The 25170-nt window shown below is 37.0% G+C and overlaps 1 long non-coding RNA gene across 1 annotated transcript in view; it reads left to right on the forward strand.

Annotated features, from left to right (window-relative positions):
• Positions 1-22535, forward strand: part of LOC145687756 (uncharacterized) — a 50421-nt gene extending 27886 nt beyond the window's left edge. Inside the window, exons 2-3 of the long non-coding RNA XR_014131741.1 lie at positions 19038-19094; positions 22291-22535. This is a non-coding gene — a long non-coding RNA (uncharacterized LOC145687756). The remainder of the gene's footprint in view (positions 1-19037; positions 19095-22290) is intronic.
• Positions 22536-25170: the final 2635 nt, after the last annotated feature.

A 25170-nucleotide genomic window follows, 5' to 3' on the forward strand; every position in this document is an offset into this window, starting at 1 on the left:
AGCTACTTGAATTAGACATTAATAGGGATTCAAGCCAATGTGCTGAACGTAATGAAGCACCAGAACACAATGTGGAGTGTGAGATCCCTTTTCAGCTGCAACGTCATGAAACTTACTGTGAAGTTAATACATCTCTAAATATCATCTTGTGTTTATGTACAGTAAAACATTTACCTCGATGACTTGGTGAAAAAAAAAAAAACTCAGAAATAAAGTAAGCAAAATGATTCATTTCTGTCTAGAAACAGTCAGGAACTTATTAATACACTATTACGTGTTGTATGTATATACCTCACTGGCAGGTTCCTCTGAGTCACTGATAGGGCTGATTCATACCATAGAATGCCGTGCCCATGTCGTTCCTTTACCATGGTCCGTCCATGCCACTGCCGTGACCATTCACACATTGCATACCGTGCCGTACCGTACCGCTGTGGCTCTCTACACCATTTCCCAAGATGCATTTCTAGGAGGAAAACTTCGTCTCGCTTAGTATGCTCCGAAGAAAGCCGAAGGATCGGGGTCGATGAACACGGCCTGTCGGCTTGTCGGAGCACGGCAGGCTATAAGTGAATGAAAAGGAACAACCCAATGAATTTTCAATGTCAAAATCTCAAAGGAAACTTCGTGGACCAAGGCACGCACGGGGTACGGCATAGGAATGCCACACTATGCGCGAATTAACCTTTAGGAGAGATTAAACAACAGTAGACAGAAAATCTGCTACTTAACAGTGTATATTTTTAAATACGGTGCACAAATAATATATTACAACAGAATGGCAACAATCAACTGTATCAGATTGGCTACGAACCGCCATAGTTTTTAACGTCATAAAAAAATGTTTTCCTTAATTTTCTAGGAAACGACTTACGAGAGTTTATTCTCAACCACGATATCTTGTCCAACTTAGTTTAATCTATCGCTTAATATATATCCTACATTTGACTAATCTTATAGTTTAACGTAAACTAAACTTTAAGAGTTGATTATGTGGCCTCGCGTAGGATGGTCGCTAATGCTCTCACCGGTTCGGTTCCTAGTGGAGCATTCGGTTGAAAAGGCGTGATAGGTTTGTTTTTTTTTAGACCTGCCATTCTGAGTGAGGTTTCTCCTGGGATTTCCTCATTCACACCAAGTAAATGGCGGGATGGTACCTTGTATACAGAGTGCAGGCCAATTCCTTCCTTCCCCGATGGTGTACGTGCTGAGCGATATTTCCCCCATACGGGACTGCCTTAAGACCATAGATGTCGGCAATATCCAGATATATTTATAAATAAATATATAAATAAAATAAAGACTTATTTATAACTAGCATATATTACCCGCTTCGCTGGGTTGAAATGAAAATTTACAAGCATAACTACGTTTCTCATGTGTTTAGTACCCATGAAATATGCTGTTTTCGCTTTTAATGGCATCGATTCAAACGGCATCGGAAAGATCATCACGAATCATCTCGGCGACCCATGAATTCGACACTAATATTGGTCATTTTCGATCATTTTATTATCTCCCCCTCTCCCAAGTTGCGGGGCTGAATTTGGTTTTAAACGGGATCGGAAGTGTAACTCTACATCTCAGCGACCCTAAAAACTACGGATCACACACTAATATCGACCATTTTTGATTATTTTTCTATCTCTCCCTCCTCCTGTTCCATGTTGCGGGGCACGACATCGGAAGTGTTACCGGTCATCTCAGCGACCCCGGGAACTATGGATTCGACACTAATATGGGTTATTTTTGATCAGTTTTATGTATTTCCCTTTCCACCTCCCACCAGATTCGGGGTTAATTTGGATTTAAACATCATCAGAAGTGTCGCTGTTCATCTCGACTACCCCAAGAACTATAGATTCAACAATAATATCGGTCATTTTCGACCATATATATATATACAGGCGGTAGGCAAAAAATCTAAAAAACACTTCATACAGGACACGTAAGTTTGTCCCTGTTGCGGTTGCAAATCTTCCTTTGTTTTTTAATGTGTCATGTGGACCTTCCTCTTTCGTCAGCAGTAACCAGTTCACCTGTGAGTGTCGTGGTGTGAAAGTGGTGTGGTAAAATGGGCGAACTGCCAAACTTCCAAAGAGCCATAATAGTTGGTGCCCATCTGCTTGGAGCTTCTGTGGCAACAGTGGCGAACATTGTGGGGGTATCGAAAGGCACTGTGTCTAATGTCACGAGGGCATACACAATTCATGGGCAAACGACGTCTGCAAAGCACAACAGAGGTCGAAAGTCAATCCTGTCATATAGAGATCGGAGGTCATTAAAACGGATTCTAGCAGCTAAAAAGAAGACCACTGCAATGAAAATTATGTCTGAACTCAATTCCGGCCTACAGAACCTGGCTTCATCGAAAACAGTGCGACGGGAACTTCATAAAATCAAAATTCATGGCAGGGCCGCTATCGCCAAACCCCTGGTTACAGCAGTAAATGCGAAGAGGCGTATCCAGTGGTGCAAGGACCACAAGGCGTGGACTCATGAGCAGTGGAAACACACAATGTGGTCCGATGAATCGACCTTTACCTTGTTTCCAACAACCGGTCATGTTTACGTATGGAGAACACTGTCGCAGACCTATGATACGGACTGTCTGCACCCAAATGTAAAGCATGAGGGTGGTACTGTTAGAGCATGGGCAGTGATATCGTGGTTTTCTGCAGGTCCCATCATAGCCCAGCATGGAATGATGAATGCTAAGGCGTATGAGGTCTTTTAGGGGACCAGGTTCTACCCATGGCCCAAATATTGTTCCCTGATAGTGATGGCATGTACCACGATGATTTGGCACCCTGTCACGCTGCAAAAACGGCGAAATCATGGTTTGAGGAGCTTAACCAGGAGCTATGACACCTCCTCTGGGTCCCACAATCACCAGATCTGAACATCATTGAGCCATTGTGGTTTGAGTTAGAAAGGCGTGTTTGGTCTCATTACCCTCCACCAGCATCCCTTAAGGAACTGGAGCATATTTTGAAGGAACAATGGTACAAAATTCCACACACCACGATTCAGGAGCTGTATACGTCCATTCCACGTCGGATACTAGCTGTTTTGGACGCAAAAGGAGGCCCCACACCATACTAGGTATGATTTTCAAACTTTTGCAAACTTTTAGGTTTTTTGTCCCAAACCCCGTATATATATTTAGCCATACCAAAGATGAATAAATCCAGTTATGTTGTCCTTGTGCAGCCATTTAATGAGGAATTCATCATAACTGATGGTATTCTAATGTGATACATAATCTGATGCAGGAATCACTTTAAATGGAAAAAAATAAGAAAGACATTCAACAAAAAATTTTAGCTCCAAATATAAAAGAAAGAGAGAAACACATTATTACGATTTTTTTTTGAAGTAACTGTGGGATTGAAGTTTAATGTGCCTTCCAGCACTGGTCCACTGAGATGTGGACCTACAGTTTAAGGTAGAGTCTTAACTACAGCAATGATTTCAATTTCAAGTTTCTTCCCTGGTAATCGAACCCGGGGCTCATGCATCATAGGCCTCCGCACTAGAGCAGCGAGGAGGGTGACATAGCGTTTGTTTGAACACAACATTCTTTGAAGATACAATATATTCACGAGTTTAATAATATTTGTGTGCAGCTTTAATACAGATATAAATTTATCTGTGCAAAGTAAACCATCCTGCCTTTAAAGAATTACAAAAAATGAGTGTGAATACCCATTACAGTATTTAAAAAAAACTGTATTGAAGTAATCTACTGGGAAAATATGCAAATAATTATGCCTAAAATGTCGGATTACAATGTGTAAAAAAATGTTAGATAAATCCAGAGGCAGAAATATGTTTTATGTCCGTCTCTCAGGTGAGGGAGTAAACTCCACGCTATTTATGAAGTACGGATTGGAGAAAACCAATGCCAGTATAATACGAAATTAAGTTCGTAAGTGTGTCTTTAATCATTGAGGACCACGCATTGTTTCGGCAGTTTCGTAACTTAAATCTATCCTCTCAAACTTGAAACATATAACTTGGTTTGTTCCATAGGGTTATGAGTCTATTAGGAACGAATAGGATATTATGAATCAGTTCATCTCTGTTCTGAAGAACATTCCTCTGAGAGCCCCAAATCACATTATTATCTACAGGGAAACATTTCAAATTTATCACTCACTACTTGCTGGGGATCGTGCATTAAGTGTGTGATCTTGCGTGAGATTTTTGACAGTTTGTGGTTTCTCTCAATCCAAACAACGCAGGTGCAACTTCGAAGGTGAACTTCCAACTGCTTCATTCAGACAAAATGCATGAATTGTAGATATAACTATTTTATATTCACATTCAGAAATATATGTGGTATCTTCCATTATAGACTTCGAACAACAATGCAGAAAAAAAGAAAGAAAAGATTAGGATATCGGCTTCCATGAGAAAGAAATTAAATGGTTTAGACAAATAATAATAAATGTTAAATAAATACATAAATACATTAATAATAATAATAATAATAATAATAATAATAATAATAATAATAATAATAATAATAATAATAATAATAATAATAATAATAATAATAATAATAATTTAAACCTTAAGGTTAGTCTTCAAAGGAATAAGAATGTTGTCGAATTGGCCAGATCTTGAATGCCAATCCTACTTACAAGGCAGTGTACCCCGGGTAAAACACCAATGCGCTGCTGAAGTCGTCTGCTGTGAATTTTACTGGGCGTAGCCATATTGGTTACAAACAAACTGTTGTTAGGGTGGTTGCTAAGATAGTTTCAATGACATTGTATGTAGCACCTGTGAGTTTTGTGAAATATTCTCAATATAGTGTAGATGAACAGCACAAATGTATAGGGTGAAATGTTTGATTTAACGAATAGCAGTGAATATATTTACTCTATGTGTATATGAAGCGTATATGAGCGTCCCTTAATAATAATTTTAGATTGACTTTAATTAAAATTACTGAAAATTATTATGCTATATACTTTTGTCATATTGTTTGTTTAGCTTCAGTGAAAATATTTGATATGGAAAAAAGTTGATTTTCTTTTTAAATTAGGGGTTAGATATTCAGAGCGAAAGAGTATAGCGTTAGAATAACCAATGTATTTTATAACATACAACTACGAATACTTGATTTCAGAAACCATGTCTCCGTGGAAATAGTTTCCTAATTTATTCTTCATTCTTTTGTTATAAGATATTCATTCCCTGCTTGGCTCTGGCAAAGTTGAAATACGTCACCAGAAATGATTATTAAAAAGGTATAATTGTCTAACTATCGTATCTAATGTCCTAATCTTGTCTGAATTATTATTTGATTTGCGTCTGCCACGAACGGCGTACAGATTTGTAACATGCCAACATACACATATATTAAAACCCATAAGGAAAACACGTACCAACTTCACGTAACACAGCATTTATTATAATTCAGGGCATCTTGAAGCTCGAGAGCCCGTAAAGGTGCATCTTTAGGGAGTAGGAGGATCAGTGAATTTGGGCATGCGTGGAAAGAAAGACAGGTACGAAAAGTATACATCAACCTGGGCTAGTAATCACTGCATTTGAATTTCTTAGTAACCATGACACTTTTCTAACGCTGTTTTTATGTTCTCCCTCTACATAAATAATTTTCTTGCACAGAACTGTTTTCGTAGATTAGCAAATTTTGGACATAAATTAAAAAAAAAGATCCCGTATTCTTCATGTGCATTTCATGTAGATCGATAAGATGGAACAATTATAGTTTGTTAAACGAAATGAGACAAACTAACAAGTCCGCTTTAAACTTTACTATATTGCTTGTACTATTATACTCTTACCAACAATCATATGAGGTAAGGTACGGTTAGGTTAGTTAGCTTGTGCTTACTTAAATGCGGTTTTCTCACATATATGTGAAACGCCGATGTACCAATTTTAAAATCATCCATTGCCTATAAATGTCAATTGTATCAAGAGTTTCAAATTTTTACACATATACGTTACCACAAGGGTAAACTTGTCATCGAACTTGCGCTGGTGAGGTTCGGAAAGAGCGGAGGGAGGCAAGTATTACACTCCATGCTGGGACAGGCGCTGTTCGAATATTATTCTATGTCTTTAAACGTGTGATTCAGTATGATGTTACAGTGTTCTGAGTACTAATATATATAAAACAATTTGCGAAATTAGCCTAAAAACGTCACGAACAAAGACAGAGCAAGAGAGCTTTATGTGAAAGGAGAGAAAGTGTCTTTCAAAAAGATCGAGATATGTTTGTTTGCCCAATAAATAATTAATCATTATATTGCTTGCGGTACAGCGTGACTTTGTTATTGTTTCTCTTTAATATATTATATAGTACAACATTTCTAATTTAATTTGATTTGTTAGTAATTCTATAGTCAATATTGCATATACTCTTAAACTGTTATGGTTACATCCGAAAGAGAAAGAAATCATTTTCAGAGGCGAATACCATTTAAACTTCTTTATATAACGCGCTCAAAGCTGGTTTGTTTGTAACCAGGAAGCGGAAGTGTCGTTTTCTGCACCATCGTATTGTGATAAGATTGCACAGACATAGAAAACATTGAAAAAGAAGCGAAACGCATTTTTTTATATCGGCCAACAAGTCCTTTGAAAGGGTCGAATAGGGTCATAACCATAGGGTTAAATGATATTATGTGGAATATTGCGTGAATGAGAAGAGATATCGGAAAAGGTTAAATGTACAAAATACTACCCATAGTTGACGCAAGGCAATGACGTAGAACGCACCCATGCGAAGAAAACAGATCATCCGGAAATGGATCAATCACGTCTATAACATTGTCACAATGTGCTACGGAAATGAGCGAAGAGGGTGGCAAGGAGCAGGAAAAAAGAAGAAATGAAAACGGAAAATACGTGTTTTTCCTTTGGGTGCATACATCGCCCTGTGCGAAAGAGTCGCAGGTTCATCTCAATGCACGTAGGTGGGAGAACACGCAGGAAGGATGCAAACTCCGTTCGTATATGCAGCCAACGAGACTGTAGGTCAGATGACGTAGTACATCGTGACATGTGCAGGTACTGTGAGGAAAGGGCTCGACGAACACGAAATCAGTTGTGAACAGTGAGAGCATGGGACGCAGCGTATGAATACGAGCTGGATTTGGCATGTAAAGTTGACATATGTGAGGTGTAGATCCAGTAAAATCTGTGTGTACATTTGCGTGTTTCACAGGTATTATCCTCAACAAGACAAGCAATGCGACATTCTACTACTAGTGAGACCTGGTGGTGAATATTAGAGAATGTGGTAGCTGAAATCTTCTTTGATTGTTGTGCAACTGGTGGTGTGTGTCTCTGTGTATTTGTGCGTGTGTAACAAATTGGGGTGAGGTAGAAGTGGGCGTGTGACGTTTGTGCTCGCAAGACAGTTTATGTGAATCCTCGTAATGTGGTGGATATTCTGCTGGAAGGTCCGGACACCACGAACGGCAATGGAAATGGAGCTCAAGGACTGCATTTTTGACAGGTGGAGCAAAACGTGAAAAGCTAGTCGTGATAGACCGAACTGTGTATAAGAAATTTACGACAGCAAATAAGCGGCATCTAATCGTCCATGGCTGAGACTTGCAATGTTGGACGTTTAAGCAAACCAAATAATAGCTATTGATAATTTCAATCTTTCTAAGAAATAGTTATGGGCTTTAAAACACATCACGGTATAGTTTCACGCAATGTTACAAAATTTGTAACACATAATATTACAGCGAAGACCACGTAAGTGCACAAAGGGCTAACACATTCGTTCAAAATGTACGTTCGCTCATTACTGCCCATGGCAAAGATAACGTATATAACACAGATCAGAGCGGGATCATTTCGGAATTTCACTCTGACGCTGTCAGGCTCTGCGAGGCGAGAAGCATATCACAGCAACGATGCAATCTCTACCTGCAATTACACATGGTTACACAATACAGTCTATTATATCTGTGAGTGGAAAGTTCCTGTCGCCCGTGCTCACAGTCTTGAAAGAGCTTCATAGTACGTTTGATGCACGAATTCATCAAACAATGTTCGTCCAAAATCATATACATTTGTGCGTCATCACCTGGGAAAGTGACAAAACGGATCAAATACGTGGTTCCAATCAGAGTTCCTTCTACAGGTCACTGAGGAAACGGTACTGTCAGTCGACTCGTGGGTGAGTTATGATCGAGCCGACTTGGCAACAATAATACCACTAGACAGGCAGTCCAACATTATGACAATACCTACGCACACAATTGGATTAATACAACCTCTGGATGTGATGGTTTCAGAATTTGGAAGAACTTCGTACGCAAAATATTTGGCGCGGTACGCCTTCAGAAACTCAACATCAATCTGCACAGCTGAGGCAATATCCTGACACTTCAATCCCTTGTGCATAATCGACTGTCATCTCCCGAATGGAGTTTTGTTTTCATCAGTTGACGCCATTGGTCTGCGAAGTGGAATGCCAGAATCCATCCATCATCAAATGTTCCTCGTGCCAACATTGTTTCTGTTGGGACGATTTTTGTGATATTTATCAGGAGTGAGCGTCTTGCTTTCAGTATACACCGCTGATTGTTATACGTTCATATATGGACGGACTTAGGGCAAAAAGTAACAAGTCACTTTTTTTTCAATTTTTGGTTTTTAACACAGAGTTGTATTTTTTAAATGGCGCTTCTTTGTATGAAAAGCATTATGAAAAAAAAGTGACCAAAAACAAATACAAGGGATGTGCAAAAGGGAATAATTAAGCTACAATGGAATCCACACTGGGTAAAAGGAAATAAGATGACTTGTTGCCTTTTACCCCGAGGAGTTTGTATTAAAAATACTGACTGTAGGTTGTGATTAGATTCCTTCCTGTGTGTGAGTTATTCCTTCATGTTTCCCAATTCAGTTTGATTGTGGTATCATGCGGGCAGGACTAAAATCTACTGCAACAACAATGTATTCAAGAGGGAGGAAAGTTTTAGAAATGGTAAAAACAAAAGATGATGAAGAAAGTAAAACTGAGACACCGGTTTCTACAGTAAATCCAACTGTTGGAAGAAAATTGAATTTTATGGCTAAAAAAATTTAAGCTAACTAAACCTACCAATGGTGAAGGTATGCATCAGCCTAGTACATCCAGTGTGGAATTAGAACTGTCAATCGTACCTAGAAAATAATGTTTTTTTCGGAAGTGCAGAATGATACTGTGAAAGAAACTGTGAAGAGGATGGAAGTGTGTAGTAAGTCTTGACGAAAGTCTGAGTAGTGACGAAAGCGATAATGATCCTGTTTACGAATCAAAGGTTGAGGAAGTAAGCCCACTGCAAGAAAAGAAAATGAGTTTAAGAGTGCCAGTACAAGAAAAGGTGTTAAAGGAAGGATAGAGAAATAAGAAAGAATAGAAAGCTATCCAGAGATACAGGACAAGGTTACGTATCTGAAAGTGGAATATATGTCACGAAAAGACCTTTTATTATGTTAGGCAAATGCCTTATGAAATTTAAACAGAAAATTAGTGAAGGGATGAGAAGGTAGTTGTTTGATATCTATTATAAAATGGGTTCTCGTGACCGTAGATCGTTTTTTTTTTGTCAGCCTTAATAGATTTTAGTTCCCCGAAAGCAGGGGCGGATCCAGGGGGCGATCGGGACAATTTTCCCCCTCAGAAGAGGAAAATTTCTTATTTTATATATAAATAAAACCCATCCCAAAGTTTGGAGCTCTTAAAAGCAGATCTAAGTAGCAGTATTATAATCCAACGTCTTCCCACCCAGAAGTCCGTCCTGGATCCGCTCTTGCCTGAAAGTTTCAAGAAAGAGAAGAGACACACCAGAAAAGCAGGAAAAAACAAAAGCAAAACTGAAATGAAATCTTTGAGTTCTACGTTCTACGTTTATGCCGGTTAGACTAAAGGAAACGGTGAAGATGAGAAATGAATGAAATGCTGGAATGAAGAAAGTGAGAGAAGACGGGAGAACCCCGAGGAAATCCACGCAAACGGTAATTGTCCACCACAAAGCTCACTTGGCGAGAGAAGGGTTTGAATTCGGGGCCTTATGCACCAGAGGTGAACACTTTACTGCTGAGCCATCCCGGCCCCAGAATAAAACAGCTTAGTTACTTATGAATACCATATCTCCGTAAATGGAAAGAATGTAAAATGTGCAAGTCGTGTTTTCTGAAAGTGTTTGATAAGAGACGCAAATTTATGTAGCTTATTTGCCAACAAAAGCAAAGATCTCCAGGATTTACAGTGACTCTTGACAAGCGAGGCAAACTTTCTCCTCCAAATAAAATAAACTCATACAGATTAAGAAAAATTCGTGATTTTCTAAATTCTTTGCCAGTACATGAAAGCCATTATTGTCGAAAAGAAATTAGTAAAAAGTACTTACCACCGTATATGACATTAACTGAGGTGTACAAGAAATACAGAGAACAGACACAAATTCCTGTTGATTATTCATTTTTTGTGTATATCTTCCATAATATGAATATTGCCATTAAAAGCCCCAAAAGGGACATATGCAATTATTGTGATGCATTTAAAATTAAGCTTACATATGCTTTGAGTGAAGATAAGGAAGAAATATTAAAGCAGCAGGAAAACATCATACAGAGGCAGAATTAGCTTATGAGACTAAAATCACAGATAAAATGCTAGCAAAAGAAGAGACAGTGCTTGCTTTTGATCTTCAACAGTGTCTTCCCATACCCTGCATGCAAACATCAACTGCGTTCTACAAAATACAACTCTGGGTATATAACTTAACTGTCCGTAATCTAAAGAAAGAGAAAATCTCATGCTATGTGTGGTATGAAACCGTACGAAAAAGAGGGTCAAATAAGATTTCTTCTAGTATATCAAAGGCTATTTCAGCTTTACCAAAGGACATTGATCACGTAGTGCTTTACAGTGACTCTTGCTATGGACAAAATAAAACCACTCCATTTGCGACAATGTGTGTGTATCACTTACGAACAAAAGAACTCACATAAACATTTTGGATCACAAGTTTCTCGTACCAGGACACAGCAGGATGGAGTGACCATGGGAAGATCGAAAAACTTAAAAAAGGATATCAATGCTCATCTCTCATCCTTATGACTGGGCACAATTAGTAAGAGTTGCTTCCAAGAAAAAAAATCCTTTTGAAGTAACTTAAATTACCCAAGACGATTTCCTTGATTTCTCCACACTGGCAAAAACTGAGCTGCAGATGAAGAAAGCAAACAATGAGGGAGCAAAATTTGTACGTCAGTCTGTGAAGTGGCTCCGTTATTTTCGTAACGAACCACTGAAGCTATATTATAAAACATCACTCAATGATGACAAATTCTGTGTTATGGACCTTTCTCGACGACACATAAAGAATCTCACTTTGGAACCTCGAGTGTGTTACAGTGGATTATTGTCAATCTCGATAGAGAAAAAAGAGATATTTGTTATCTCTTTTGCCATATATTCCACCAATATTTCACTGTAAGGAGTATGTAGTTAGCTCCTTACAGTGTCATCATATTATTTCTAGTTTTAATATAAACGGAAGGAGTTTCTTTGAAAATGTATTACTGGTCGGTGTGCACGCAGGCATACTTAACAATCTAAACATTTCTAAGCAGAATCTTGACTAATATTTTTAGTACTTTGTAAGGACTGCAAAGTTGGAAAGTATGTTATTCATTAAATTAATAGCAAACTTATTAATAACTTCACTGTTTTCATCATAATTTTTATATTGCAAAAGTTATATAAGATTAGAAATTATATTCCAATAAAATAATAGTTGACAAACTTTTTTTTATCGTGTGTCGTCAGACTTCATCTCATCACATCATCACCATCGGTTGTTAAATATTAAAAAGACAAAAAGGAATTGGAACACACGCAGTTGGGACGAGTGAGGAATAATAGTTGAAAACCTCGACGAGTATCCGAGATTTACAAGTGTTATTGCTAACTCGTCCCAGCCGCATGTGTTAAAATTCGTTTTTGTCTTTTTAGTGTTTAGCAACCGATGGTAGTAATGCGATGAGATGGAGTCTTACAATATACGATAAAAAAATGTTGAACAGTATTGTCAACTATGTGCCCAGTTCCTTTTTATTTTTTTTTAAATACATGACAATCTATGGGAACAATGTGATATTGTTGCAAACGTTCTAACAATATTCCGGTTACTTTGTACATTGTGTATGTATCAATGTAAACGTTTATGTAGTCTAACATGACAGTTCTGTAGTGTTCTATTAGAAATAATGTAATTTTAATTGAATATGATGATGACTTGTTCCTTTTTTACTATATCAATATGTAATTGAACTGAAGGGAATAAGTCACTTAATATTACATAATATCGTTAATAATGTTGGTAAGAGTAAAATTCCAATTCGTAACGTCAAAGTATTTACAATGAAACATATTGTAAAAATGTCAGATTTTAAAATTATTTCTTAAGGTGTTTTTACTATACTCCAATTAGTTTTTTTGGCTCTCCTGAAAAATAAAAAAAATGACTTGTTACCTTTTACCCTGAGGCCGTCCATATATGCGTATTTTCGTAGTGTTGATACTCATGCGTGACATTGTTATTACTGTTACTGTTTACCTTACATATGTGGACCACCTGCTATTACATTCTACTGTGTAATGCAGTTTTGATTTTGTGTTAATACTACCCACACGCATATTCGTTTTCAACATGTATCTCATTATTGTTACAATTACGCGATATATGCAACCCACTGTACAGCACTGTCTTGCTGGTTGCATATACGAACAGCATTTGCATCCTTCCTGCGTGTTCTCTCATCTTCGTGAATTGAGATGAACCTGCGTCTCTTTCGCATAGAGTGAGGTATGCACCCTAAGGAGAAAAAAATCACGCATTTTCCGTTTTCATTTCTTCTTTCTTCCTGCTCCTTGCCACCCTCTTCGTTCATTTTCATAGCACATTGTGATAATTTTGTACAGTTTGCCACAGAAATTCTTGATGTACAAAGTCCGTGAGTTAGGCAACACAACTAACGCCTGCTCGAAGATTAATTACGCCTGGTAGAGTAGCTAGAACAGCAGCATGAAGTTGCCACACCTGTTAAAAGAACATATCGTAAAGTGTGTTTTTGTGCAAGAGTGAGGAGAAACGCTGGCTGACGAAATGACAGAAGGGAGTTTTTGGATATTTGTACTTACAGTAAACAGCACAATACCAGAAAAAAATATACGGGCACCAGAGGCGCCGATGAGTAGATAACAGACAGGGGACTTAAATAATCTTATAATTAACTCAAATGAGGGAATATAAACAAGTGAACTTACTTCAAATGACTATACATATATGCGTATCAAATAATGTACTGATAGAATATGCGGTATATGCATTATTTTATTTTATTTAAATAAACACAAAGCTTAGCGCTGAGTTTTAAAGATATTAACAGTAGTCCTACCTGCAAATCAATTAAAGTATGGATTGATCATTCAGGGGAAGAATCCAGCCCCTAATCAAAATTTTAAAGGTCTAACAGGGCCTGAGCTCCTAGGTTCCGGCGCCACTGATTGCTACGTAATGTTACTTCGAAAGAAAAACTTGTCTGATTTCATTAATCGTTAACTAATTTTTAAAATTACTAAATATTGTTATAAATATTTTTATGCAGTAATTTATTTGTAAATATTGAAAATGGAAAATTCGATAACACTTAAACGAGTTGGAGAACTTACCCGTACTAAGCGTATTTTTCCTTAGGTTGTAAATATAACAGGGTTTGTGATTTGTTTAATATTAGTGCAATTTACGCATTAAGACACAAATATTATACAATAAACAACAATTTAAAAATGCACGAAATTAACGGTTAATATGAAATAAAGAACCATTAACAGAATTAGCTCTGTAACTCGTTTTCTCCATTCATTTTTCTTCCTTTATTTTCAGGATTACATCATCACTAACTTTCTCCACTCTGGATTATCTTTCATTTAGCAGCACCCAACTGGAACTCAGCCTTGTAAATGAACCATTTTAAAAAAGGTAAACAACGAAGGCGGGAATCGAACCCGGGCCGCCAAATTAAAAAAAAACTAAAACTCTAACCACTCATCTAAAGCGTTTCTTATTTCGGCTCACATAAATAAATAGCCTTTTTGCTCGTTCAAAAAAGTAGCCTGTTAATAGATTCATTGGCAAGGCACAGGAATATGTAATTGACTCGGAGGGCATTATATTACTGTATTCACTAAATTATCAACATTACAGATTTTTTTAAAAAACAAAATAAAAAAAAACTTCTTTATTTTGAATCAAATACGGCGCGTGTATTATATTCATAAACAAACTAAAGACAAATCAATTGCTGCGTAGTATTCGTGGTTAAGTAGTTCGACCAGTAATCTGAAGATAGTCGAATCAAATCGGATCCACGAACGACCAGTGCATTTTCTTTTACTTTAGAATTTTTGATGGCGATTGATCGGCGATGACACACGTTTTAGTTTTTTATGATATTTGAATATTCGGATGTCTTAATACTTGAACTATCAAATCTTCAGGAATAAAAATAGTAACATTAATAATTATTATTACTTACTAGAACATTAAAAGTTAGGAGTTTATTGTCGCTCAGGACATAACATTACAACCAGAAATGTAACATTTTGCAAGAATATTTCGGCGCACGCAAGAATATTTCGGGGCGGTGGCTCAGTGGTAGAGCGTTCACCTCCGGTGCTTGGGATCCCTGGTTTGATCCCAGCTCGCGCCGTGTGAACTTTGTGGTGGACAAACACCGTGCTCGTGGGTTTTCTCGGGATTCTATCGTTTCCTCCCACTTTCTTCATTCCACAATTTCACTCATCTCTCATTGTCACCGTCCCCTTCAGCCTAACCGGCATAAACGTGGGACGTAAAACTTAAAGATTTCAAAGATTTTCAACTGTAATTGGCTTGTTTCGCACACGTTGTTGTGGTGTTACACTTCCGGTGTCCCTGAATTTCACAAAGAGCTTATTAAAAGAACGTCGCATGGCTGCTGTCGGTCCGAATATCTTTCTGCGTATACACATCGGGCATCTGAGGTAATCTTCCTGCATTTTCCATAGATCAGGATCATGCGTTTTTTTTTTTTTTTTTTTTTTTTGCGTTTGTATACACCATCGTTTTCACTCTTATCACTAGACTACCTTGTATGAACAAAAACGATCTTGTGGCTCGGCAATCGCAACTTGCTCTACATCAAGCGTCAAAGACTGCTCTGTCAGTACCTCAGAAGGTATACGTGACGAAGTACTGGTGGTCAAGTGGGTCACTTGCCTTTCAGTTTACAATGATTTCCATGACCATATCTTTGTTACTATGTGAAGTGGAAATATAAGATAAACGACGTTGTATTTCACTTCGTGTGCCCTTTAATGTTATTCATATTTTCGTCTATCGTTTCACTACAAAAAGTTCACTTCCTTCCTGATGCCTCATTTGTCGATACGTTTCTTACCACACCATACATTCGTTTGACGAGCCCTATTTGATATAGCTGTTTACCACAAACCGTATATCGATAGTCTTTAACGTTTCTTCGGTGCTTTAGGTGGTACTTTTCGACGTCTCATACTGTATATACCATCAGTTTTTCTTTAAATTTTTGTAGCAATTTGCGAAACAAATTTAAACTCACATCATAATTTACAACTTCTGTAAACATGAGATATGTATGTGGTTTCCATTAACTTGTTTCCAATTAAATAAAGTTTCTTTAAAAAGTCGAGAGAAATAGCAATTTTTCCTTCCTTTGTTTCTATGAAAATTTCGCTCTAAAAATACTAACCCTGCTCATTAATCGCTCTCTACAAAAATAGGAACAATATGGAAGCAAACGCAGAAAATGCAGTTTCCAATGTAACTGTTTTAAAAAATAAAAGACTACAGACTTGATTTTTGCTTACTGTGACCATAAAAATGAAAATGAATGCAGTAAATAAAACAACCTTGCGTGCAGGAGGGAAACACAACTGACTAAATTTATGAATATAACGTTTACTTCAACATTAATTAAATTTGAGCTATTTGGTTGAACTTCCACTTTTCTGTTGTGGTTTCATAGATTCAATAGTTAGGCATAATAGATTTTTAAAAAATGCTTAGGTAGGGAACAGCTTTTAGAAGACGTTGTTTCATAAGTCCCAAAGTTTCATCCACATTAGAAACAAAACATAGAAAAACATGATACGTACACATTACTGTATTACAAGAAGGTAAATAATAATATAAACCAATAATAACACTTATAGTTTTGCATAAATACAAAGGTAGCCAAGAAAGTTCTGTTGCTTTTTCACACACCAACTTCGAACATCGATAGGTCACCTAAGACTTACTTCGAAGACAAAAAATAGTCCCCATCAGCATCGACGACCTTCTAACAACGATCTGGAAGGCCATGGATTTCATCGCGGTTGAACTTGATGAACCGCGAAGCGAAAAATGTATCAAGTGCATTTTGCACCTCTGCTAGGAATTTGAACTGGCGTCCTCTAAGGTGATCGTCCAAGGAATGGAACAGGTGATAATCGGATGATGCAATGTCCGGGAAGTATTTCGGATGGAATAGTGTTTCCCATCCAAGGCGCAGAATGGTGTCCCGGTTCATCCTAGCCAGTCGGAGCTTAGTGTTGTCCTGTAACAAGGGGACCTCTTTGGGATTCAGGAGTGTTGGCTCCATAGTTTCGTGCTTTTCTTGAACACGGCTCAACTGCTGACAATACACAGCTTCATTGATGCTCTGACAAGCTGGTAGGAGTTCCCGATGCACAATGCCGCGAGCAGTCATCGAAACACATAGGATGACCTTCTTCTGGTGCATTGCTGGTTTCGGCTGTTTTAGAACCGTTTTACGGGATGTTAACCAATGATGACTGCGCCGTAGAGCTTTTACAGGAGCTCCTTCTCATCACATGTCAACACCTTGTCTAGAGATGACTCTTTCCTCAGACGAGACAGCAAAGAAACATGGGTGTCTGCTCGCGTTGTCTTCTAGCCTGGAATCAAATCATGTAAGACCCATCGACCGAACTTGTAGTGCTTCCCAAGTTGATGGAGGTGCTGCCGAATGGTTTCTCACTCACACTGAATTGTAGTCCCAGTTCCTCACATATCTGGCCCTCGTTCTCCTCAATCGCTGCCTGAAGATCTTCATTTTGTACATGTTTTGGTCTCCTGTCACGTGGTGCGTCTTCCAGTGCTGCGTCACTGTTCTTAAATTTGTTAAGCCACCGTTGCACTGTCCGCGTAGTGACGACGTCCTCACCAAAGGTCTGGCATAGCTTTCGCGTTTGACCCCAGTTTGAACTCATATAGCATACACGCCCTTACGACGTTCTGTGGAGGTCCCATGTTCACTCTGTCCTTTGAATTCACTGTGTAACTAAACTGCCACATCCAGGTAGTATGTTGGATATACCCACACCAACAACTTACCTTCGCCTTATCTCCATTCGCATTTAACTCACGGTATGAGGGACAATTGAACACAGCTGTCCACAAAAAAGGACAGACCTTTCTTGGTTATCTTTATATACTAAGGAGCTCTTCCCCCTAACGTCTACTACTTTTAAACGTACGAAGTTCAAAGAAAAAGTATCACATTAAAGTTAGATATATTTATAAAATATTGATACCGAATATAAGGCAGAATGAAAATAAGCCGAATTTAAATCTTCATAAAAATTTTAAAACGTTTCGATTTTCGGCTTATGGTCAGAGAAACAGCCCACTCTCTTGCGTACAATACAATGGCCATGGATGTTAAAATGTAACTCCTTGCAGTACTATAACAGTTAATCGTCCTCATTATTATCATCATAGTCATTCTCTCTTTATTGGTCCACAAACTCAAAGAAAATGGAAGTTGTGCGTGTAATGACAACCGATTCTTCAATCGGGAATGGAATGGCCAAGAAAGAACACTGAAACATAAAAGTAGCTAATCAAGAGGCTAGAAGCAATTCGGAGATACCCCGAAAATGGTTGCCAAGGCATTACTCATAGAATTGGGATTTACGCTATGCTAAGGACCTTTTGTGCATTACAATCTTCAGCTGACCTCTTCGTCTTCACGTAGGAATTTAATATCTTCCATCAACCGAAGCCTTCTCGCCCTTCCCTTTTTCCTTCCACCGTACTTTCCAGCATGGCCTTCATGATACAATTTCTTCTCAACCCACGTTCGAATCAGTTTCTCTTCCTCTTTTCAATTACATCTAAAATTGCTATTTTCTTCCTCACTATTTATATTACGATCTTAAATGTGAGAGCCATTTTGATCATTCTATGTTTTTATGCGAGACACTTCATCCTTCAAGTCATCCATTATTTGCAGGTTAAATAATGTCACCAATTTCGATTTCCATGTAGTTATTAACAATACTGCATTTTCCAAGGAAGGTCAATAGGCACGAAGTATATAGCAATGTTATTGCATTTGACACGCTCCTACATGCTCAAGAGACGTTATCGGCATGTAAGAGGCATCGATACATAAGAATTCCGGAATCCCAAAAGGCGCGACATACGTTAGAAGACGGTTAAGAATAGCCAGAAATCTATTTCAGAGCACAAGGATTGAATACGACTTCAGCTTTTTTACTCGGTTCCCGAGACGATCTTTCATTGTTTGGCCCAGAATTGTAGCCGTTTCCGGGAAGTAGCGCTGAAAAGAATTTACTTTGACGTGTGGGGATATCGTGACTGAACATAAAGAACAAACATAATCGCATCCCATGATAAGACATTAACCGTGGCGAACGTAGTAAATTGCAGAAAACGGGGTGGAAGTAAATTTCCGTATATTAAGGCATACAACTAAAATTTCATGCCAATTTATTTCTGAATGTACAACTTATATACATATTTAGTTATTTCATCTGCATAAAATATTTTAAATTTCAGGAGGTAAGTAAACGTATTTGAGTAGTTTAAAGTCAGTTTATACAATACTGTTTAATTAATTATTAATACATCTTGAATTACTATTTTTAGATGAGTAGACATCCCAGGAAAACACGATGATGAGTTCGGAATCACAGTACCCATCAGGTAAGTATTCGAATGTTTGGTAAGCATTTAGATATAATTTTGTAAAACTTATATGCATATTTTAATACACAGTAGGGATATTAATAAACAAAATAGTAGTAGTAGAAGAAAAAAGCCCGTAACAATAGTAGTAGAAAATCTAAGTCGTAGTGGTAATTTGAGGTAGTGGTAGTATAATATTAGTGATGGAGTTTTCCCATAGTGGTAATATATTTGAAATAGTATAATTAGGCCCTATTATAAATTACGTTTGTAAGTTCTTTTGATACCACTAGATTGAATTGAATTGGCCAAATTTAATTTTGTATTGACATGTAAAAAGAAACATTAGCTTATGTTGTATTTTAATACTGATATTTTAGATTAAGTTGCTTCAATTTGATTTTGCCAGATAGTAAAGGAACGTGAAGTACGGCATGATGTTATATGTTGTATGAACATAAAATATTAATAGATACGTATCGATATTAGAATTAATTAGCCGTGCTCGTGGGATTTCTCGGGGTTCTCCCGTTTCCTCCCACTTTCTTCATTCCACCATTTCACTCATCTCTCATCATCACCGTCTCCTTTACCCTAACCGGCATAACCGTGGGACGTAAAACTTAAAGATTTCATTTTCTAGAATTCATTAGCTTGTATAGTGGACATTTTGATAACGAAAGTCTTTACTTTAAAGTAGAGGTATCAAACAACGATGCAAAGCATCTACAATTTCCTCAAATTCAAAATGCGAAAACATTGCATTACATTCCAATAATGTAATGTCAATAGTCATATGGCTATTATTATAATATATTTTTAATGTATAACAATCAATATTTACTTTCTCAGCTAAATTTACTTAAATAGCAACATTATATTAGAATATCTTATAGCAGATCCATTTCTTCAATATACGTAATTAACTAAGTAACATTTTGTCATTATATTACAATTGGAGGAGCACGCAGGTTTCGACTACGAAGGTACCTATCACAAGGCATCAAGATAGTAATGCATATAAACTTAAAATTACATAGCTACTCTAAATATGTATTGCATTATCCAAGTTCTGTTTTGCCATATCACAATGTCAGTACAGGTAACCCAGATGAGCATGATAATGAAATCCAGGAGATAGGTCTAGGTTTAGTGATGTTCAGCAAAATCCATCGAACTATTCTAGGCCTATTACTGATCCATCTGATTTGAATATCACTCCCAACCCTTCGACGAGCACAGTTCCATCCGCTTTGAAATTCTATTTTGCAGTCAGTGTGTCAGATATTGCACTTTACCCGAAAAAGACAATTAACACATCCAACAGGGAAAGGTAGTTTTCCGACTCAACTGTTCTACTTGCCAGAAGTCCTTACAAAAATGCTTTGATGATCGATAAACAACATCAACGTGAAAATGCCCATGCAAAGACTAAGCATTTATATATGCAGAAAACCGAAGCCGCTGTTCCAAAATTAAAGGAACATAGAAGGAAGGCAATGATTCCTAAAACGAAGAAGTTGCAAGGCGCAAGAAGAAATATCAAGAATCATCTGCTTCTGACGACGAATCCATGACAGACACCGAATGTCCAACCGATCTATTGTTATGACCTACAGTATATTCAAAGTCTGCAAGAGGTAATGTGTCAGCCGTGACAAGAATGAGCCCACGATCAGTGAGCTGGTGTTGATAAAGATGAAGATTTCTTTGTGTGTGACATGTGCTCTGCTACTTACACTACAATAAAGTTAATCCCAAAAAAGCATAGTAGAACTAACAGCCGTGTTCGTGAAGTATAAACGAGCGTTCACTCAAGCGCGTTCAACATTAAACTTTCAAGTTTAAACGTGGTTACAGGACTTTTGTTGCACCATTGAAAGTCAAAATTCAGTACATCTCGTTTAAGTAAACTTCGATCAATTTGTAAAATCGTCTCTGATTAGTTGTCGTCTTTTGTCTCTAATCTTCGTTTAACAAAGTAACAAATGAAGAAAGCATACCGCATGCCGGCCTTTTCGACTTTCGAGATTGTGTGCATAGAGGTGTGAGTAGTCTAATTTCAGTGATCGTAATTGTGATGGAAAAATAATGAAACCACAAGCAAAACATTTCTCCAAACACGGGAAATGTGTTGTAATTTCGTTAGTGGAAAAATACAAAGACATTATTGCATGTAAAAATAGTGACTTCGATCAACTAAGCTTAAACCCCCAAATTCGGCCGTTTAAGCTAAAACCAAGATCAGCCACCACTTGACCGAGAGTTAACCTGGAACGTTGTTGGTGCAACAGACTTTTTCACCGAGGTTGGTTATGACATTTGTTCAACAGTTGGACTTCGTTGGTGCACAGGGCCATAAGTGTTCGGAAAAGGTTTACTATATTGAACAATAGATTAGCCTATTTTAACAAACTATAAATACTAACACAGTATTACTACATCCTGTACTCCATTACTCACACACACACACACACACACACACACACACACACACACACATATATATATATATATATATATATATATATATATATATATAAAATCAATTTTGTAAGTTCAGACGATTTTTTTATTATTTTCATTGGAGGGATCATTTCATAGACCCCCTAAGGCAAAATGATCCTTTCGCAATAAGTTCAAATTTGTGACAATGTTCAAAATGGCACGTTAGAAACCTGATATAACACCTTATCACACCGACACAACTACCACAATATACATCATTAGAGCTAAAATCTGAAGGCCAATTTTTCTTAAGGGGATCATTTTATCCACCTCTCCCCTATTTATCAGGCACACGGTGGCTCAGTGGTAGAGCGCTTACCTCTGGTGCGTGGGAACCCAGGTTCAATCCCCGGCTAAGTATGATTGTGGTAGACAGTCGTGTCTGTAGGGTTTTTCGGGGGTAATCTCGTTTCCTCCCATCATCATTCAGCCAATTCTTCCATCATCATTCACTTGTTTTAAATATCCCTTAGTCTATCAGGAGTAATCGTTGGACATTAAACTGAAAAATACTGATACATTTATACTTAGTATGGAAGGAAAGTTAGAATTTACCCTAATCAACTGCTACTTATTGTTATGGTTACACCAGTTTCATAACCTGTATTTGATGCAAAATCCAATAGAGTTAAGTTTATTTGCCTTTTGTAGAAGTTTCCACTCAGATGCGTGGTTTAATATGTAAAAATTCTTTTCTTCATTTCAGTTGCAGTATTTTCTATGTTCTATCTATCTATGTGGAAAATCAATGTATCCACCCGAAGGAGAGAGTGAACGTCTAGAACAGTCTACTTTGTACAGTGAGTTTTATATATTTGGGTGTTTTTGTGGAAAGAGGAAAGACATAATGAAATAAAAGAGGAAGGTGGAAGGAGGTGTACAGCCAAGGAAAGATGGTTTGGTGGCTCACTAAACTTATGAATTTTCGACATTGTTTATTTTAACCGAAGTAGTGTATATTTAAAAAAATAATAAAAGATTTCAAAAGTTGATATAATTTATTCCTTGTACTTTCGGAATTCTTCTAGATCAATAGTGATACAGGCGAAGAAGCGTGTTAATATTGCAAATTACCGAAACATCGAACAACTGGTAAACGAAAATTGACAAAAATTATTATTGAATATCAAACAAATATCTACACACATCTACTGTAACTTCATCACAGTAGTAGAGTGTTACATATTCTGCTCCCGTTATCTTCAAAACTCATCTCAACAAATAAAAATGAGTGAAAGTGATTTTGTTTGTGGTTGCATTACGGGAAAATAGTTGAACCGTTGTTGAGTATAGTTAGTATCTACCTTAAACTATTTTCATTTTCTCACTGATTAAAATTCCGTATCCTAAGGGGAAAATAAGTTCAAAATTTATGCCAAAAACATAATACCTTAGGACCTTCTCAGACCAGGAAGATGAAATGTGCTATATAAACCCATTAATAAAAATAAACGGACATGTTCCCCAGGCTTTTAGAAGATTCTGTTTCAAAGGGGGGAGGTGAGAATTTCTATAATTACATTTTCCAATTTCTATTCATAAAATTGCGAAATGGAGCAACGGTTGAGACGTTTAACCTCTACGGTCCCCCAGTACTCATTTGAGTACATTCATTTTAATATCACGTAAATATATGTCGTTTCATTTCAGTCGCACCCTTACACGTTTTGTTTCTCAAGTACTCATTCGAGAACAAATTTAGTGCATTCTGGGTCCATCAGATAGCAGCATTGAGCATACAGTGTTAGATTCAAAAGAATGGCTGCAGCAGGAGAGGAAGTGATTGAAAGTCCTGACAAAAAACGTGAGTATATTATTTGATTTACCTTCGGTATAGTATAAAAATTATTTTCTTGTAGTTTAATAGAAACTTCTTCATATAAAAACATTACTCGTGATTTGGACGTTCTGTACATTTCAGAACTTAGTAAAAATTATCATGTACTCAGATGAGTACTTCGGGACTTATGTATACCTATTATTCCCCTGTACTCATTTGAGTACTTTTCATATTGCTAGATATTTTTTATCTTTCAAAAGCTATTTTAAGTTTTGTTTTCTTTTAATTGCATTTAGAAATAAATATGCTCCATTTTGTAGATAACTTATCTCATGATTCCGAATCACCAGACAATATTTGGAAAGTGAAGCCAATAGTTGATGAGATACAACACGGTTGTAACCTGCTGCCACAAAAAAGAAGTCAGTTGCTATCGACGAACAAATTATACTTTTTTCAGGACAAAAAATAACTCAAGGTTTGAAGCAGTGTGTTATTTCTAAGCCCAATCCTTGGAGATTAAAAAATTGCTCTAGCAGCGTGTGATGGTTTGGTTTTAAATTTTTTGAAATATCAAGGTAAAAATACATTTCCTGAAGAGTTAGTGAAAGTGTATGGAGTAGGAGGAGCTGTTGTAAAAAATTAGTTGAACCAATGGATTCTGTAAAATTTGTTTATACTGACAAGTTCTTTACTAGTATGTCCACTGCTGAAAAAGTGTTGGAGGCAAAGGCATATTGTACTGGTACAGTAATGCGAAATAAAACAGGAAGAGCATTTAAAAATCTGAAGAGTGATAAGGAAATGGTAAGAGGCGAAGTGATGTCGTATGTAGAAGTGATGGTAAAATAGTTATAGTTAGATGGAAGAACAATAAGAGTCTTCTCTTGTTATCTACGGCTTTTGATAGTTTACCACAAGATCAAGTCCTAAGATACAGCAAAGATGATAAGTATCATGTTTGTGTTCCTAGGCCTTTTGTAGTAAAACATTATAATGAGAAAATGGGGGTGTAGATTTGCAAGATAGATTGATTTCGTACTACAGAATCTCCACTAAGACTAAGAAATGGACTGTAAGAGTATACACTCATTTCTTGGATTTTGCTGTTGTATTTTGGATAAAATATATTGTAAGCTTGCACCAAAAAAGACGATTTTGATCTGTTTGTCTTGATAATTTAGATCAGACATTGCTAATTCTCTATTAGCGTCTGACCCAGAAAACGTGACAGTCCCAAAGTTGACAGGTCAAGTAACAATAACAGTAAGGTGATTTCTGTGAAAAAAAAGAGAACAAAATGTTATACCTATGCCTCAATATAATGTAAAGTATGATTCAGTAAATCACTGGCCAGATCATGTCCCTGGTAAATCACAATATCGATGTAGGTTTGAAAAATGCAGAGAAAAAACAAGGATTAAATGCATAAACTGCGAAGCTTTCCTTTGCTTGCAAAATAAAAGTTGTTTCTTGCATTCCACACCAAGGAAATCCATTCACCGGGTTTGCAAGGTTATATGTTATGGAAACAACAGTGCATGCTAGATAATAATACACATGGCAAATGTAAAGTTATTCTCGAGATGTGAAATGCATGATTGTTCTAATGAAACATTGAATGTACATGATTATGTTAGCAGCTTATCTTATAAGATACTGAAGGTAAAAATATACAACTAGTACATTTTCTTTATTTCTCATTTTGTTAAGATACATCACAAAATTATAGCATAATTTGTTGTAAACACTGCAACAATATTTTTGCCATTAACTTTTGATTTTTCACTTAACAATTGCAAAAAG

The sequence above is a fragment of the Thermobia domestica genome, chromosome 6 (genome assembly GCF_964235325.1).
Source record: "Thermobia domestica chromosome 6, izTheDome1.hap1.1, whole genome shotgun sequence".
Taxonomy (NCBI): Eukaryota; Metazoa; Arthropoda; class Insecta; order Zygentoma; family Lepismatidae; genus Thermobia; species Thermobia domestica.